The following is a 12,997-nucleotide window of genomic DNA, read 5'->3' as shown; positions in this document are numbered from 1 at the left end:
GTTTTTGTGCTTTTCCCCTTTCCTTTAGTGTGTTATATAGTTTTTGTGCATGTAAAAGGTCTGCAAAGTTACAAAACCCAAAGTCCACGCCAAAGGGAGTTACTGTCCCTCACAGAAACACTGCTCCTGAACTGCCTGAAACGCCTCGTTTGAAGTCCCACCTTTTCTTACGTAACGTGGTGATGTCACCAAGTAACACATTTGCATAATACCTGCCTAGCGGCTAGTTTGGCACGCCCACAAACAAAGCTAGTTAGAGTGGAGCTGGAGCGAAGAGTTTGGTTTGGTTGACCAATCACAACAGAGCGGGCCAGCTGACCAATCAGAGCAGACTGGGCTTTTCAGGAGGTGGGAGGTGGAGCTCAAATAGAGCGTTTCAAACAGAGGTTGAAAAGAGGCGCTGCAACACAGCCAGTATGAGAAAAATAAAGAGATTTTTAAATATTAAAGCATGTAAACATGTTCTAGTAGAAACCCAAAATACAAGTATGCACCTGAAAATAAAATAATTGGTCAGCTTTAAGCCTTTTTGTTTTTAGCTTTGCTACTGATGTACACTGGTTTCTCATGTGTTTGTAAGCTGCTCCCTCCCTCTCCTTTATGTAAGCCTTAGAAAACACAAAAAACATGCAAAAAACACATACAATAGTAACAAGTGTAAGTTGTAAAATATATAAATTTAAGAAAGCAATGAAGAGCAATGAAACTAGTAGGTAATCAAATAGTGGCTTAACAGTTTTTGAAGGGGAAATCAAACGTATGAAGGCAACTTCTTACTACAATAACAGATGCCTCTTTTTAGAGAGAAGGTCAAACACAGCAAAGCAAAATGGTAAACAAACACATCAAGGGGTTGGCATAAATAACCATGAATCAGTTTTTCGGTTTATTGATTTCATCATTATTTGAATTTGAATGGATATCCTCATTGCATTTTCTGCCCCCAAAAGCATGAAATTACTTTTAACAGAATTGAGCTTCAGAACTGACTCGTGGATGATGCTGTGGCCTTCTGGGATCTTTCTGAAGCTTTCGTCTCTGTCTTTATGTTCTCAGAAGGCCAAAGTGCTGACGATCTTCTCTGTTGTCCCAGCAGCACATTTGTTGTGATCTTCAAAGCAAATGATCGTAAAATGTTCCACTGTTTCATCAATCTCAGCAGCGACGGCCTCCAGTCTGTAGAAAATCTGGATAAAACAAAATGTCATGCTCAAAGTGGAGATGCACAATACTGTTTGTGTATCATTCTCATCATTAGCAGTCAAATATTGTTTTTATAGGAAAAAATAATATTCTCTTGAGCACATTTAAGACTCTTGGCCCTCTATGACACATGATTTGATGCTGCAGATTTACAGCTCTGCACATCCAAACGTTTCAGTCATCTGACTGATCAGACATCTGCTCAGGTTGATGTTGGGGGGTTTAGCTTTGCTGGAAATATGCTGGAGTCATCAAACTGCATCCACTCAAATGAATCATACGGTAAAGGTGTAATCATCCCCACCATAACAGGTGTGTTAAAACGTCCCTCTAATCCCCAACTTTTTTTTCCTTCCTGATATAGGCAAAGCCCGGCATCTTGAAAGCTGTGGTAAAGTCTCTCTGAACGAGGAGAGGCAGGCTGCATGTGGATGCAACCTTTTCCCTTGAATAATTTAGACTGCATGAAAGCTCAGAATACAATCCAAACTACTCTTAAACCTGAAGTAGGCAGAATATTTTTGGCATCAATGGGCAAAAATTCCATTATAACCTTTCAGCATATTGTAATCCAAGTGTTCTGAGAGATAACCAGACTTCTGCACCTTCTCATGGCTCTGTTTTCAGGCTTTAAAAAAAGATTTTGCCCAACCACAGGTCATTTTAGAGAGAGAGAGAGCGTTCCTATTGGCTGTACTCCGGCTGGTGGGCGGTGCTTGGTATTTCCTCAACATGGCAGCCAGGTCACAAACTTTCTCATTTTACAGCTGAACAGTACACTACAAGACGTTTCTGAAAACATTTGAGGAGAGAAATAGGTATTACAGTAACAGAATATGAATTTATATTTGATCAGCGCTGCCTAGTTTGACCGTTTGATCGGACTTCGCGAGTGATTGACAGCTGCTCAGAGTCGACAAGGCTCCAGCTCAGCTCTGATGGTTGTTTTCCTCCGGTCCGTGAAATCTTGCCGATGCCATTAGGAGCACCGGAGGACACCAGCGGAGGACACAGAGGCACATGATTTCTTTCAGATTACCTGTCTCATGCACTACTGTCAGGATATAGTGACCGTTTTATAAAAATAATTTTTTTTAGTCATATTTGCTCCATTTCTACCCAATGCTACTTTAATTAGATAGGCCTACATGAAACAAGGAGAGAAAGAAATCCAACAAAATTTGGAATCAAAAAGGGGACATTGCAACACTGATGTTGAATTAAAGTGTTTAGAGGTTTCTAGATGAATATACAGCCTGGGGTTTAGCTGCCCTGCACAGCAAAATTAGCCCTAATTGCTACCAGCATGGTTTATTCTGCTTTGTCATGATCCAGTGATGTTTAGCCTAGAAACACAGCAAACCATTGACCACATCTACAAGGATTCCTGTGCTGCGACTGAGGTGAATAAGGTAAGAAGTAACAGAATCTGTCTGTGATTTATTCACCTCATGAAGTACCTTCGTGTTTGAGTCAAGAAGGTTCCTTTAGCTCACAGTGTTGGACTAAGCTTTCCTGCACACCTTCAGCAGCCTTTTTCTTGGATCCACAAAATTACAAATTGAACAAATTGTGTAGCAGTTCAGTAAAAAGTTCACCTTTGATATTCACTAGTTTGGTTACCTGCTTTCTTAAAATCCGAGGTGGAGAGGATGTCTGGCTGAGTAAAGCACTTTATTCGGTGGAACCTCTTAATAGGTGCTTGATGCACAAGTTTATTGTGCACCTCCTTCACTGTTCTATTTTGTTTTTCATATTAAAATGGCTTTGTCAGTTTTCACATCTCCCCAATCCATTTGTCAGTTTAGTTTTCAGTGTGTGTTCTGGCTATTGTTCGGCCAGACGCTGAACTCATAAAAGCTTTAAATTTTGTGCCCCAGTAGAAATGATTTTATCCATGCAATCTTTCTAATGTGGCCTTTCAGCACCTTTTATTTTGACATGTAGACACTACAAATCGGTCAATTTATTTTATTAGGAGTGGAAAAAGAGGGAAATTCCTCACTGTAAGGTTAGGCCTCGCTGAAATTCTCCGTAACCTTGACTTTTTTTTCCTCCACTTGAGAGATGTACACCCAATTCCTCAAATATGATCTCATTATTGAAAGTATGGAATTGTGTTTTCAGACTGACTCATCCATCTCGCAGGATGAATTCTCATTAGGGTGGAGAAAACCAATTCTCTCTTGCTTAATAGCAAGTTTTTTTCTTTGCTTCTCTCTGCCTGCTGGCTGCTGTGGATCCTTAAAGCTTGATCCTTATTCCTCTCTCCGCCTGGTAACTCAATGGAGCCGCCTGCGGTGACGAAGAAAAGCCCTTCATCCCTATTATCTGACGCTGACTTGCAGTATCAGTAGCAGGTCCGGACACACATTTTCACCCATTTTTTCTTTCCCTTACCTGCACAAGCTACTCATTAACAGTAACATTTCAAGATATTGGTGCGAGAAATTCCACAACTTTGTGTCTGATTTGCATGGTAATGCATGCAGATAATGAATATCTTCCTTTATAATTCCATTCAATGCCAGCCTGTGCAAGGGTTAAGTACAATTCTCGGGAGCTTTTCCATGCTCCTGTGTCAACCTGTAGAGCAGATGAGAAGCAGAGTGTACGTCAGAGAGGTATGTGTGTGTGTGTACACACCCTGATGAAGGGGAGTGTACGTGCAGACAGACAGAACACCTTCAACCGCCTGTCTCATGTCTGTTTTACCTCGGGGGGGAAGTACCAGCTGCCTAAAAGTCACAGTCTGTATTAGCCTAGTATTTATTCACAAGGAGAGACACATACCACCGCAGCCATGGGGAAGCAGGTAAGATCTGATAAAGAAACACTTAGTGGCATCAGGTTGAGGGAGATTAAATGAGGGCTAGGTCGTAAATTTAGTTGCTAATCATCTCAGACTGTGCAGTGGGACACAGAAAAAGGTGACGGTGACGGCCTAAATCGTTACTGGTTCTGCAGGTGTTTTTGAAATAGGCTCACTGCATGTTATCTGTAATACTTGGATGCTGATTTCTCCTACATGTGAATCAACACACGGCAGTCTGCACAGTCAGGAATATATATTAGAGACACGCATGCATGGATAGATAGATAGACAAGAAGAAGCATTTTATGTGTTTCTCAGAGATCATTTTAATTTAGAGGTGAGCCGGATATGTTGCCTTAACAGCAGGTTCAGTCTTGTGTGCACATGCATCACATCTGCTGACAGTTGAATATGCTCATATCTGCAGCTTTCTCATAAAAAAAACTGCTGGCAAATTATTGAACTGGCAAAAAAAAATGTGCACAGAGGGGAAAAATATTGTCATGCTTTTGTTGTCCAAGATTTTTAGTTTTTATGTTTTGCAGGAGAGCTCATGATTTTTAATGTATTCTCCTCCTAACTTTTGTTTTGGTGAGAGCTGAAGCAATAATACCATGTTGTTCTAAGAGAGAACAGAATGTGTGATTGTGCCAAATAACTGTGGATAGGGAACTCTGGTGAATTCATTTTGGTTTTCAGTATTTTCCCTCATGCAAGCATCTGGTTCTGCTATTGCTCTGAGGCTCCCGCCTTCCCTCTGTTTTAAGAGACTCAAAGTAAAGCATTCTTTCTTGGTATCATTTTTTGTGCCTTTGGTATTGAATTATTTTCGTTCAACCATACGTTTTCATATTATTACCTAGACAGGGAAGATAGTCCGTGTGTGGTGATCTATTTTTCAAACCTCACTCAGAGCTCTGTTTCTTCCATCTTCATGCCGAATGTTAACAAAACTGTCTCCGTCAGGTCAGCGGTGCCAGCTCCACCAGCAGCTGCGAGTTCTCTGGGCCTGCTTGTTGTGACAGGGAGAGAGCCAATGCTGCTTCACTCTCATTGTCAGAGCCAATGAGTGTGGATGGAAATGAGGGTGCTTGTGTATGAGTGTGTGCGTGGACACACCACACTGTGTGCAGCTTCTTTTATCACCGATGCCTCTGCGGGAAGAAGTAAATGTTTAATCCGTTCCAAACTCCGGAGAATGTGCGTCATAGGCCAAGATTGAGGAATGTGTCCTAGACTGTGTCTTGAAGGAATGCTTTGTTGACATGTGAAGTGAGGATATTTAGTATAGGGCCACACTGAGCCAAGGCTCACAGTGAAAGCTGAAAACCGATCAGTTTGACCGCCTCTTGACCTTTTAGAGCATCTGAAACACAGCGGAGACAGGCCTCTTGTATCCCTAAACGCTGGTGGTTATCAGTGATACTGTAACGCTATAAGTGCAACAGTGACAACTCTGTCAAAAGTTTCTTATCCTGAGCAAGATAGTGCTTTGAAAACATCCCTGGGCCCCGGATGCGGCCGACCCAGATCCTAACAGCTGGGCTGCTGCCTTTGGCTCTGACTGTCTCCTTGGACACATGAACGCATCACACCACAGCAGATGTTCAGACCTCCTCTAGCATTGGTGTAGGAGGGTAGTGACTCAGTTTCTCTGAATGCAGGATGGAGGAACAGCACAGGTGTTGACATAAAGCTTTATACGTCCTATATGTAAGATTAGTATAGTGTCTTTTAAATGTTAGTGCTAATTGTAAAAAAAAAAGACTATATTTGTGGGCTTAGCAGATGGGAGAGCGACTGAGTTGCTCCATCTCTGATAAGATAAGTTCAGCGTTGTTGATCTTGATAAAGATGTGACACCGGTTTTCAAGTAGATCCCTCAGAAGCTGGAAGCAATTACAGACTTCTCGAAGCAGCAAAGAATGTAGCAGGCGTTCACCGCACCCTTTCACAAGGATTCATTTTTGCAGGAAAAAATAAAAGCCAAGACTTTCAGGCAACGGGACTGTGGTGTGTGTGTGGACTAAACATAACACATGACCTTAACTTTCCCAACAACTCCTTCACTGTTTGATTTCGATGAGAAAACGCCAGACTGCAGAGCATTTCATTGTGTTTCTCTCAGACACAAAGAACTGGTTTTCTTTTCGAATGGTGTTTCCTTTGGACTTCATTTCTTTCTTTTCATCTTTAGATTGTAACTTCATTTCATAAAAGTAGTGTAGATAGTAAACCAGATGGAGAGTATAATGGTATATCAGTTTAAATGTTAAAGGAACAGTGTGTAACATTTCGGGGAATCTAGTGGCAGAAATGGAATATAATATTCATAACTATGTTTTCATTAGTGTATAATCACCTGAAACTAAGAATCGTGTTTTCGTTAGCTTAGAATGAGACCTTCATATCTACATAGGGAGGAGGTCCTCTTCACGGAGTCCGCCATGTCGAACCGCCATGTTTCTGCAGTAGCACAGAATGGACAAACCAAACACTGGCTCTAGAGAGAGTCTTTCTCATTTTTACATTACCTGAAGGCCACCGTAGTTCTCCGACACGCTTGTGAAACTGCGGTAACATGAGCCGCAGAATGCAAAACCGTGATACCGCCCAACGCATTCTCACTCCCAACTCGTCAAATACCGCCGCTTGGTCAGTGCCCACTGGCATCGGAGACCGACGAACGGGGTACCCCTCTTGCGTTACTTTTGAATGGACCGGGGACGGTGTGTCAAGATATGCTTGTTGTATGCATAGTGTCCTTTCAAAATAAACTTCCGTTTTCACAGGAAGTTACACAACTACTTAGTTATGGTTAGGAAATAGTCGTGGTCGACGTTAACTTCACTGACTAACAACTCACGCCACGAGTGACTCACGTGACTAACGGGATTGATGATAACGAGTCACGTGACTGACGATACCATCGAGTGACGTGACTAACGACGTATACGTGACAAAATAAGTCAACGTTACTTTTAGTTTCACACGGGACACTAACACCGGTCTCCTGGTTGAAAGTCTTGTGTTTGTTTGACCCATCCACCTCCACTCCCACCCACCATTAGCGGACTTTCACGCTATTAATACTACATTACTTGCTCTGACCGTCGAATAACGCTGCGGGTGGGTTTACATTGTAGTTGGTTGAAAGCCCAGTTTGTCGCAAACTGTCGCTAAGAGGTACCTCTGTGCATTGGTTTCCAATGCTGAGGGGCGCTGTCCAATCGGCGTTACCATGGTTTTACACTCGGCAGCTCACGTTACCGCAGTCTTGGAAAAGGAGGAGTGAGCGGAGGGGTACTCAGTTGGTTGCAATCTGCAACCACACCACTAGATGCCGCCAAATCCTACACGCAGTACCTTTAACCAAGTGTCTTTAAGGCATTGATCCTCAAGAAGACTAAAGCTAAGCAGCTTTCTTTCGCCCATGGCATCCCTGAAATATTAAAATGTATAACTACATTTAAAACGAGTTAAGGTAAATTAGTGCGCCTCTTTTATACTAAATTCAATCACGCCGCTTAAGGCTCACAGCTTTTATTTGTTTGCTACACCATATTTGAGGGGAAAACCACGCTGACAATTGATTGTGTTGTTGGCGAAACCATGAACGCAGCACCAATAAAACTGCAGTATGGGAAAAGAATCATTTCCAGGTCAGTGCTCACAACAGTCCTATATATGTTCTGCCAGCTAATCATAAACCACACTAAATGCATGCAGACATGGACTGAAGTGATGTGCACAGCAGATATTTTATACGCTCCAGCATGGCTGTGTGATAAATAGCTTTAATAATTAAAAGGGGCGACTTTTCTCTTAAATTGCACCAAATAACACCTCTGTTAAGATAAATGGCAGGATGTGTTAATTGGCTTGGTGGTAACATGCTCATTTATTTGCTTGATGTTTGGATTGATTGTGTGTTGCTTAGTTATGGGCAGTGCGCCTTGGGGATGAAAGCAATTAAAATGTTGAACCTTTGCCATGGTGAGGACAGACTATACGCTTTCATCTTATTGTTTACTGGCAAAATGAGGAGTGTCTGTTTTCTGGACCGTCCTAGTTAGGAAAACAATCATTGCTGCTTAGATTTGGCGTTCAAAAAGACAATCTTGATGCCAGAGTGTGTGTTAACTCAACTTGGCACGCGCTTTAATTACAGTTTCTTAACAGGGCTTAACGGAGAAACATAACATACAGATACTCTGTTTTTGTGTTGCCTTGTATGTGGTCTATGATCTGATGAGCGCCGTTTAGTGAGCAGCAACATTTATCGTGAGGATGTATGGTGTATTAAATGCAGCCATGCAGCAGTGCCCTGGAGACTGATCCCATCTGTTCGGGGCCCTGGTTGTGTAGTCAGAAACTCATCAAATTGTGCTCCCCAAAGGTTCATGCACCACCCTCCCCTGCCCCCCTTTTTGTCTCTCCATTTGCTACATCTTTGTCTTTTTGCTGAGAGGGTGGGGAGCCAGGGGGCAAGAGCTCAACCCTGCATGGAGAGGAGGAGAGAGGGGGGGCTGATGGACCCGAGCATTAATGGAGACAATATCCATGAAATGACCCAGTGGAAGTGACGCTTCCTGGGCATGTTTTACGCTCGCATGAGCACACGGCTGGGGCTGGGGCAGGGTGGGGATCTCTGGCAATGAGGGGAGGGAGTGTGGAAAGAGACTAGCCGGGATGCTACTGTATGTTTTGTTTAGTCTCTCGTGCATGTGCTACTGAACTAGGATGCTGAGCCGTCAATGGGAGTTGCATCTTCTTGCTGTGTTTTTTTTAGAGGATCACACTGGACGTTGGCACGTAAGTCAGGCTAACCTTTTGTTTGGCTGCTGAATTGGAAAAGTTGTGATGATTTGCTTTAGTGAGCAATTGTGTTGAAGTTGTTTTCTCTGTCCTCCTGCTGATTAAATAGCCTTTGACTCATGCCAGTATGAAAGTGTTTCCTCATCTTTTCTTTATAAGGTTGATTTAGACATTTTAAGATTAAATACAGATTTCAGGATGTCTTTGTTCAGTGCAAAATGAGTTTGCACTTGCTGGTGGCTGAGCACCAAGGTTGAAGCGTAACCTTCTAACATTACAAATGTCTGTTTTGCTTCCTCCATGAGACAAATCCTGTTTCTTTTTTTACCCATCAAAGTTTATGTAACATGAAATTTCACAGCCTATTTTGTTCCAACTTCTTATCTGCTCCTTCAGGAAGGCTTGTCTGGCCTTTTTCAGATCTTTGTCCAATTAATACAGCTTGATGTGCCAACCCGCCACCAAGAGAACTGCCTCAGGCAACAAATGGCCTTATTTAGTAGGGATGAATATTCATTTGTTTTGAGTAATTATTTCTCCAGTGCTGTTACTTATTGATATGGGCGTTTATGTAGAGTATAATTCAACATATTTTCTGGAATACACCAAGAACTTCAACATTTTGATTGCCCCTGATAAAAATACATAAACAATTGTTATTGTCAGCTTCCCAGCCTCTGGACTGGATTGAATTGTGGCTTTGAGTCCTGGTTTATGACAAAGCAGATGTCACATATTTGGATTAAAACAATATATCACATGTGTTTTGATTTATGGAAGTTAAATTGCCAACGAGGGCGGCACATGAATACACAAAAATAAATGTTTTTCGTCCTTTTTCCGGCCCGAAAGCCACAGAAACTGTGTGTGTGTGTGTCAGCCCGGATCAAGGATCAGGTTGGGTTTCCAGTGGGTGAAGTGGGAACAGTTACTAAAACCGCAGCCCAGACAAGTTTTCTTTTTTGGAATGGTTAAAACAGAAACGGACATTCTTTCCATTTAATGTTTATTGCAGTTAAGAAAAAAGGGGCGTGACTTTTGAATTGACCCCGGAGTGGCATAACCATTTTCACCTTTAAAAAAAAAAAAAAAGCACCGGCCTCAAATGTCAGTGGGACTCCACTATCCATGTAAATGTCATGAGTTTTATGGCATTTTATTGCACTGAAATGAATCGTAGTGTGAGAGAGTGAAGAGGCAGAGTCATTATTTTACAGGCACTTTATGGATATATAGCAATGTGTGGCCTTGGGCGGCAGCAATAATACTGTCTTGTAGATTTTCTTGCTGTTGTAAATTAACCGGAGAGGTGGCATACGTCTGAGGAGTGATGTGAGAATAATCTAGCATGCCTGTGCATGTTTTACATAGGAAATGGATCTGTGCTGTGCTGTTTACAAATCCATTAGTGTGTGCAGAATGAGTGGAAGTCATGCTTAATTTGTCTTTTGTCTCTCCTTATTTGTCAACCTAAGAGTTTAGTCGTGGTCACTGGGAATAGAGTGACCCGTCCCAGGTATTGTTTCCCCGCTAACAGTGTCTTTACACATTTCTTTTCCTTACAAAATGCTGCAGACTTCAGACTGCCATGGGGATGTCAGAGGGAACTGGAGAGTGACAGACAGCAGTAGGCTTGACTGAGAAACAAACAAGCTGTGAAGAGAGAGCTGAAGGTTTGCCAATGAAAAGATTAGAGTGGCATTTGGCTCGAGCGCCAAGATGCATCGTTACTCTCGCCACACCGCCATGGCAACGGAAGCTTTATGCTCTCCTCCCAGTGCCCCCGCTGAGTGTCCAGACTGTACCAAATAGTCATCTTGTGATTCTTCATGTCGACACTAACATTTAGCTAGTTGGCCGTGCATAACGTAAATTACATTTTCATGCTGTAGACATTTGTCAGCTTTGATCACTCATCTCCACAGCTTTATTTCCTTTTGAATGGCATGTAAATGAGCGAGCTGCATAAAAGTCTATTATAAATGTGCACCTAACCTCAGCTGAGCATCTCTCCAAGGCCCATCCATCCCAGTGCTCCCATTTGTCATGCAGGGCACCTCTGTTCCCCGGTGACCAATCAGGAGTGCCTCCATGGCTGCTAAAAGCAACCCCCTCACCACCTCATCATCAGCTGTGATTGACAGGAAGGAGGGGGGTTATTTACCTCCTTATGTTCTCATGGGACCAAGTTAATGATCCCAGCCAACAAAATAATACAAAGAGGGGGAAAAAAGCCTGAGAAGTCGGCGCCTGGTTGAACCATTTCGGGCTTCCTTTAGAGAGGATTAGAGAAGAAGAGGTTGAGTGAGGAGAATTTCAGAGATAGCAGCGAGACAGACGAAGAAGCAGCAGAGCCCAGACGAGCTAAAGGGAGGCTTCTGAGGAGAGCCGGTGTTTTTAGAAAAATCTCTTCCTGGGCTTTATTTCTGTTTTCATCTGTCACCAGAACTATGGGCTGTCTGGTTGACTGACTAACAGACTGCGAGGTAAGGGATCATCTGTATTTCCAGTGGGGGGACACTTTAAGAAAGTTTTTTTGTGCTAGAATAAATATGCTTTGCAGTTTGTTGCAGGCTTTTTTTGTCTGAATGTTTGAAATTTAGCAGGTTATTATTGGATTTACAATGGAAATATTGTTGCAATTATGGTCTGTTTTCTGTTCCAATACATTTTCTCCACAACTGAACTGAATGGGCTTTATTGCACATTATGTTCATACTGGCGTAACCTTTGCATTTACCTTGGGTCTCATCTCAACCAAGATGTTAATAGGTTTATGTTTCTTCAAGTCATTATCTTACCTTCAAATCTAAGTTGTTTTCGTGGCTCTCACATTTCTTTTCATACTTTATTGAACCCTGCAGGCTAACCTGAAACCCAAGGAGTCATGGCAGGGGCTTTGGGTCGCTACTAATCCAAATCTATCCATGACTTATGTTTTACCACACAACATAAACATTAGCTTTACAGATACTGTATCAAAAGCCGTGACTTGATGTCGCTGACAAGCTTGTTTGAGGTAATGACATCCAAAAAAAATACCTCAAACCTCATATTTAAACAACGGCAGGCTCAAATCCAGAGCTGAGAAAACTGATCAAACCTTATGAGATCAGCAACGCTGTTCGGATGCCAGTCGTGTGTCGGCCAGCAGCACACGTTTGTGTTTGGGAACATTTTCCACGTAGCCAAAGAGTGGTGAACAGATGCCAACAACTTTCAACACTATCAACTGTCGCGACCGCAATACATTCCTGTGTGTTTCCATTTCAGTGATTGTATTCACTTGGAAAAATACAAAGGGGGGGTAATCGCTTTGAGAAACAAGGTTGCTGAACGTAGGTTTCCAACTGGTCACCATCTGTGCTAATGAGCATGACAACTGGCAGCATAGTATGGTTGCTGTGTGCAAAAACAGTGGATTGTTAATATACCTTTGTTCATCCATGTTGGCATGCGCACTTGACTCGGGACATTGACTCGGACACAAAGCGTCGCTGTCCTTCCTGGAGAGTATAACTATCATTGATCACTGGGAGGGCGAGGTCAGATTCATTGGAGGGTAGATCTGTGAATATGAATGGTTATTATTGTTGTTGTTGCAATTAATTTGCTTGTAGGATTAGGATGAATATAAAAGTAGTATAATTAGACTAATTTTAATTTTATTTAATTTTATTCTATTTTTTAACTTCATTTCATTTTAGCTCATTTAGTTCCATTTTATTTTATTTTTTAAATAATTTTATAAAATTGTATTTTTAATTATAAGTGCAAAATGTCACCATGTAATTTTGGCATTTTTTTATGGTAAGAAATCTCTTGAAAAGAAAGATAAACATGTCTGGTGCATTTCATAAATCAGCCACATGATTTGTTCATCCATAGCATGTGCATTGGACATTGACTTGGACACAAAGCATCACTGTCCTTCCTGGAGGGTATATAACCATCATTGATCGCTGTGTTTACTTATGCACTATTTCATTTGGCAGTATGGAGTATGGAGTAGCTCCGATTGTGCCTGAACACAGTTGGAAATTACTTGTAAATGTCATTATTCAAAACTCAAGGCGCTGAATGTTGTTTTCGTGGTGTGCAGCTTCAGCTATTTGGATGATATTTAGTTGGGGATGACAAAAAAAGCTTTGTTGAGAGTCA

At 41.9% G+C, this 12,997-nt stretch overlaps 1 protein-coding gene and 1 long non-coding RNA gene across 5 annotated transcripts in view; one reads left to right on the top strand and one right to left on the bottom strand.

Moving 5' to 3' along the window:
- Positions 1-853: 853 nt before the first annotated feature.
- Positions 854-1,814, bottom strand: LOC119500047. The gene is made up of 2 exons (XR_005209511.1): positions 1,757-1,814; positions 854-1,187 (listed from the first exon to the last, which is right to left on the bottom strand). It is a non-coding gene; the product is annotated as an uncharacterized LOC119500047 (long non-coding RNA).
- Positions 1,815-2,240: 426 nt separating this feature from the next.
- mid1 (midline 1) overlaps positions 2,241-12,997 on the top strand; it is a 35,472-nt gene continuing 24,715 nt past the window's right edge. Inside the window, exon 1 of one of the 4 annotated variants that reach the window (XM_037789457.1) lies at positions 2,241-2,615. The gene's annotated coding sequence lies outside the window, so the exon portion shown is untranslated. Of the gene's footprint in view, positions 2,616-3,921; positions 4,019-8,703; positions 8,834-11,154; positions 11,323-12,997 lie in introns of those variants that run through there. The other 3 variants (XM_037789458.1, XM_037789459.1, XM_037789460.1) reach the window with 3 other exon arrangements.

The sequence above is a fragment of the Sebastes umbrosus genome, chromosome 13 (genome assembly GCF_015220745.1).
Source record: "Sebastes umbrosus isolate fSebUmb1 chromosome 13, fSebUmb1.pri, whole genome shotgun sequence".
In the NCBI taxonomy this organism is placed as follows: domain Eukaryota; kingdom Metazoa; phylum Chordata; class Actinopteri; order Perciformes; family Sebastidae; genus Sebastes; species Sebastes umbrosus.
Note: the sequence above shows the minus strand (reverse complement) of the source record. Positions and strands in the feature narration are given on the sequence as shown.